Below are 6,488 nucleotides of genomic sequence, written 5' to 3'. Positions count from 1 at the left end.
CTGAGCACTATGGGACTTAACATCTGAGGTCATCAGTCCCCTAGAACTTAGAACTACTTAAACCTAACTAACCTAAGGACATCACTCACATCAGTTGCCCGAGGCAGGATTCGAATCTGCGACCGTAGCGGTCGCGCGGCTCCGAACTGCAGCGCCTAGAACTGATTGTCCACCGCGGCCGGCCAGGCGTTGTCGGAGGATCACGATAGCAAATATCCTTCGCCTTTCCCCACAGAAAGAAACCCGGGGACGTCAGATCCGGTGAATGTGCGGTCCATGGTATGGTGCTTCGACGACCAATCCACCTGTTATGAAATACGCTATTCAAAACCGCTTCAACAGCACGCGAGCTATGTGCCGGACATCCATCATGTTGGAAGTACATCACCATTCTGTCATGCAGTGAAACATCTTGCAGTAACATCGGTAGAACATTACGTAGGAAATCAGCATACACTGCATAATTTAAATTGCCATCCATAAAATGAGGGCCAGTTATCCTTCCTCCCATAATGCCGCACCATACATTAACCCGCCAAGGTCGCTGATATTCCACTTGTCGCAACCATCGTGGATTTTCCGTTGCCCAATGGTGCATATTATGCCGGTTTATGTTACCGCTGTTGGTGAATGACGCTTCGTCGCTAAATAGAACGCGTGCAAAAAATCTGCCATCGTCCCGTAATTTCTCTTGTGCCCAGTGGCAGAACTGTACACGACATTCAAAGTCGTCGCCATGCAATTCCTGGTGCATAGAAATATGGTACGGGTGCAATCGATGTTGATGTAGCATTCTCAACACGGACGTTTTTGAGATTCCCGATTCTCGAGCAATTTGTCTGCTACTGATGTGCGGATTAGCCGCGACAGCAGCTAAAATACTTACTTGGGCATCATCATTTGTTGCAGGTCGTGGTTGACTTTTCACATATGGATGAACACTTCCAGTTTCCTTAAATAACGTAACTATCCGGCGAACGGTCCGGACACTTGGATGATGTCGTCCAGGATACCGAGCAACATACACGGCACACGGCCGTTGGGCATTTTGATCACAATAGCCATACATCTACACAACATCGACCTTTTCCGCAATTGGTAAACGGTCCATTTTAACACGGGTAATGTATCACGAAGCAAATACCGTCCGCACTGACGGAATGTTACGTGATACCGCGTACTTATACGTTTGTGACTATTACAGCGCCATCTATCACAAAGCGAAAAAAGGGGTCCAACTAAAACATTCATATTTCTTTACGTACTAGACGAATATGTAATAAAAATGGGGGTTCCTATTTAAAATAACGCAGTTGATATCCGTTTGACCTATGGCATAGCCATTTAGCGGGCCAACCAGAGCGCCATCTGGTTTCCCCCTTCAAGCCAGACGAATTTCGTTCTTTGTAGTTTTTTTCGTTTGATGCTTATTTCGTGACATATTTGGCCCTGTCAGTATCAATGTACCACCCTGTATAAGGGGCGTTCATAAAGAAACGAGCCAGATTCTGGAATGCGAAAAGCGGTGACAGGAGGGCAATATCGTGGCGTGTGTGTAACGAGGTGTGGTTCCGACCAGTGCATGGAAGTTCACAGCCCGTCGCTAGAGGGCACGCGTGCACATGACGTGACTATACAGAGCTAGCAGCACCATGCATCAATCGCCCAACGCTGCCAGTTGCATTGAGAAGAGTGGGAGGCGTCAAAAGTTGAGCAAAGAGGTGTTGTTGGTTTCTGACAGAGGAAGGAGTAGGAGGAAGGGACATTCATCGACGAATGTCACAAGTGTACTGCGAACACTTCATGTCCCTTGCAAGGGTCAAGATGTGGAACAAGCGCTTCAGGGAAGGACGGGTGTCGTTAGCCGTTGATGCACAGTCTGGAGCACAACACTGCATTATCGATGACATCGTCCAGCTGGTGGATGCACTGATTACCCAGGACCGCCGAGTGACAGTGAAAGCCATAGCCGCCGTGGTCGGATTGAGCGTCGGGAGTGTTCACTCCATTATGAAAGAGCCACAAAGTATGTGCTCAATGGGTGCCCCATAGTCTTCAACCACACCAGGAGTCGTGCCAAATGGCCCATTGTCTTGCTAATCTGCAGCGCTATGCTCGCGAAAGGAATTCGTTCCTGGCACGAGTGGTGGCTGGAGATGAGTCATGGTGCCATCACTTCCAAACAGACCAAAACGACAGTCTCCAGTGGAAGCATCCAGGGCCACCATCATCAGGAAACGCCAAGGCCATCCACACGAGTGCAGGAAAGTTTATGCTGACGTTCTTCTTTGATGTAGATGGCCCCCTTCTGATTCACTTCCTGCAGCACGGGACAACAGTGAATGCCCAGCGTTACTTTGCAACCTTGACCACCTTCGCCAAGCAATCAAATCAAAACGACCAGGCAATCTTACCTGTGGAGTCATTCTGCTCCACGACAATGCAAAGCCTCATACGGCCAACACAGTCGCGGCACTCCTGCAGAAATTCAAATGGGAGGTTCTCAGCCACCCTCCATACAGTTCGGACCTCTCCCCCTGTGATTAAGCCATTTTTGGTCCCCTTAAAAAGGCGCTGAGTGCCAACGACTCACCTCTAACGACGACGTCCAGCCTGTACGTGCTGAACTGGTTAACATCGCAGCCTCGTTAATTTTATGAGACAGTCATTCACCGCCTTGTGTCACAGTGGGACAAGTGTCTCAACAGCCAGGGTCAATACGTCTAACATACAGGTACTGGTTTATGTAATTATGTCTCCAACTCATTTCTTTTTGAACGCCCCTTATATAGACAGTGTTACATGACGATACGTTTGGCTTTAAGAATAGTAAGGGCAACAGAGGGACTATTCTTCACCTTGCAGTTGATAATGGAAGCAAGACAAAAAAAACCAAGACACGTTTACAGGGTTTGTCGACAGCCTTAGACAGTGTAAAATGGGGCAAGATGTTTGAAATTACGTGAAAAAAGGGGTAGGCTATATGGAATGACAGGTAATATACAGTATGTACAAGAGCCAACGGAATAATAGGAGTGGACGATCAAGAACGAAGTGCTCGGATTAAAAAGGTTCTAAGAAAGGGATGTAGTCTTTCGCCTCTACTGCTCAATCTATGCATCGAAGAAGCAATGATGGAAATATATAAAGTTTCAGGACTGGAACTAAAATTCAAGGTGAAAGGATATCAATGATACGATTCGCTGATGTCATTTCTATCGTGAGTAAAAGTGAAGAATGATCTACTGAATGGAATGAACAGTCTATTGAGTACAGAATATGGATTGAGAGTAAATCGAAGAAAGAGAAAAGTAATGAGAAGTAGCTGAAATGAGAACGAGAACCTTGACATCGGGATTGTTGGTCACGAAGTAGACGAAGTTGAGGAATTCTGGTATCTAGGCAGCAAAAAACCAATGACGGACGGAGCAAGGAGGACGTCAAAAGCAGGCTAGCACTGGCAAAAAGGGCATTCCTGGCCAAGAGAAGTCTGCTAGTATCAAACATGGCCTTAATCTGAAGAAGAAATTCCTGAGAAAGTACGTTTGGAGAACAGCATTGTATGGTAGTGAAACATGGACTGTGGGAAAAACGGAAAAGAAGAGAATCGAAGCATTTGAGATGTGAGGCTACAGAAGAATTTTAGAAAATCAGGTGGACTGGTAAGGTAAGGAATAAGTAGGTTCTGCACAGTACCGGAGAGGAAAGGAATGTGTGGAAATCACTCACACAGTGAAGGGACATGATGATAGGACGTCTGTTGAGAATGACTTCCATGGTCTTAGACGGAGATGTAGAGGACAAAAACTGTAGAAGAAGGCAGAGATTGGAATACATCCAGCAAATAATTGAAGATGTAGGTTACAAGTGATGGTCTGAGATGGAGAGGTTGTCACAGGAGATGAAGTCATGACGGCCTGCATCAAACCAGTCGCAGCACTGATTACTCAAAAAAAAAGTTCAGTGTCTGATAGCTGGAGAACATACACAAAGCCATAGACCAAACGTGACATATCATAAAGTAGTTCCATGCACTTACGCCAGCACTGGACTACTTCCTCAATTCCATGTGCAAAGAATATTGAGGGCATTTGCGTAGCCAGTGATGCACTGTTACCTGGTCTTCCTCACCATCAGCGAATCTTGAGCCACTATGGATTTCTTTCAGTGGGTGAAAAATGTGAATCTGAAGGTACCAGATCCTGGAAATACGAGGAGTGGGGCAAGCAGACGAACTGCAGGTCTCCCTCCGCACATCCGTGCGTCTTTCTTTCATGCCTTGTGTCATATGGTTTCGAACTCACCTCATACACACATTCTTGGACATCAGTATTTCATGAACAATGTGGTGGGCTGATCTGACACTAATTTCCATGTTGCTGCAATAACAATCACCGTAAGGCCCTATTTTCGCCGCATCAACTGATTAACTCTCGCAACGTGGCGAATCTTCACTTGTCTGCCCAGGCGTGTTCGACTCAGACCACTTTCACAACATTCCGACGGTGAATTTCGATTCGTTTCAACCTATCAGCGAACAGAAATCTAATGACACTCCGCTGCTCCACGTCGATCCACACCAGCAAGTGCATTGCCATTTTGTTTCAATGATTCCCAGCATTCGGTGCGCGAGGTATGCGTTCCAGCCTCGTCTGATAATAGTTCTGAGGAATGAAGCAACTCTTATATGGCCATAAGCCATGACTAAATAATTTCGCTACTATTTTTGTATATTTGTCAATTATTTCAGAATAACCATTTCAAAAGAATATATAGTGTACTAAGAAGTATTAGGCGTAAGATATGTCAACTTCCGTTTTGTATAAGCCTATAAATAGTTCAGACAACAGTGCCTCGATCTCATTTTGCCTTTTTGTCAATTTGGTTCAAATGGCTCTGAGCACTATGGGACTTAACATCTGAGGTCATCAGTCCCCTAGAACTTAGAACTACTTAAACCTAGCTAACCTAAGGACATCAGAGACATCCATGCCCGAGGCAGGATTCGAACCTGCGACCCTAGCGGTCGTGCAGTTCCAGACTAAAGCGCCTAGAACCGCTCGGCCACTCAGGCCGGCTTTTGTAAATTTATCTCAGCTTATCTTCTCTCAAGTTTTATGCCTTGTGTTAGCTAGTATCAGTGCTTATTGTGAAAAGTTCAAAAAATGGTTCAAATGGCTCTGATCACTATGGGACTTAACTTCTGAGGTCATCAGTCGCCTAGAACTTAGAACTAATTAAACCTAACTAACCTAAGGACATCACACACATCCATGCCCGAGGCAGGATTCGAACCTGCGACCATAGCGGTGGCTCGGCTCCAGACTGCAGCGCCTAGAACTGCACGGCCACTCCAGCCGGCTGTAGTAAAAAGATGGAGTGTGAAAGTAGGGGAGACCGGGGCACGTTGGCCATATTTTTTTTTTAAATTATATAAATTTTTTTGCATATTTAGATTTATGATGTTATTGCTAAATATTTAGAGAAGTCTCACTGAATCTGGATCACAATTATCAACCTTGAAAATATGAGTTAAAAGATTTACAAAAATTAATTACTGGACATATGTCAAGTGGGCCAATCTGCCCTTACCTCAGGGTAAGTTGGCACAGAGGCTGGGGTACGTTGAGCCATGTAATATTTTGATAAGTTTAACTAGTATAACTTTAGGATATCAAAATAAAGCGAATAGTTATCAAGAAACATACTTTAATGAACATCAAATCAAGTTGAATACTGAGTTAAATGCTTAACATTTTATTATGACAACGGGAAAGCTTAAAATTATTAGGAATTATGGTGTCTTAATACAAACCAATCAACTTTAATCACTGTCCACATCCAAAGGATCAACACAGTTATAACACTCATAAAATAGTCCACGGATTTCGTTTTTCATGCCTGTCTGATGAGCCCAACGCTTGCAGTTTGTGCACTGAATCCATTGTGCTCCAGGTTGACTGTTTGAAAAAGGCTTGAGACACCTTGGGCACAGTGAATCTTCATCTTCCTCATCGTCATCATCATCTTCATCATTGTCATCTTCCATTGGCTGCTTCTTGCATTTTAGACGTACTGCAGTTGATTTAGTTAATTTCATTCTAACATTACTCCTACTTTCTTTTTGAAAAAGTGCTTTTTTAGCCTGTGGTTTAAGTTATCTTTCCAATGCTTTCGCCTTCTTTTCTTTTGCACCTTTTTGTTCTTCCTCGAGGGCTTTTTTTACTGGAGTGTCTGTCACTATGGCAGAAACTCTTTTCCTTTTCCCTGCTCCCATACTTTTTCTGGGCTTTGCTTTTTCAAAAGGTCTGACCTCTTCTGGAGCTGGAAACGGTCTTATGTTTATCTCAGGTCGAGTTGATGGACTGTTTTCAGTGTTTGGGTCTGGCCTATCCGAAGTGTAGGAAGGCATAAAATCACTGCCAGTAAAAATATTTTTGTTAAAGGGATTGATCCCAGTTACTTTAAATCTGCTGGTTATGTTATTG

General features: G+C 44.4%; 1 non-coding gene across 1 annotated transcript; it reads right to left on the bottom strand.

Moving 5' to 3' along the window:
- Nucleotides 1-4,990: 4,990 nt before the first annotated feature.
- Nucleotides 4,991-5,074, bottom strand: Trnas-gga. Its single transcript is given in 2 exon segments — nt 4,991-5,025; nt 5,035-5,074. It is a non-coding gene; the product is annotated as a tRNA-Ser (tRNA).
- Nucleotides 5,075-6,488: the final 1,414 nt, after the last annotated feature.

This window comes from Schistocerca americana, chromosome 1, assembly GCF_021461395.2.
Source record: "Schistocerca americana isolate TAMUIC-IGC-003095 chromosome 1, iqSchAmer2.1, whole genome shotgun sequence".
Classification (NCBI taxonomy): Eukaryota; Metazoa; Arthropoda; class Insecta; order Orthoptera; family Acrididae; genus Schistocerca; species Schistocerca americana.
This window is presented reverse-complemented; position numbering and strand designations above follow the sequence as displayed.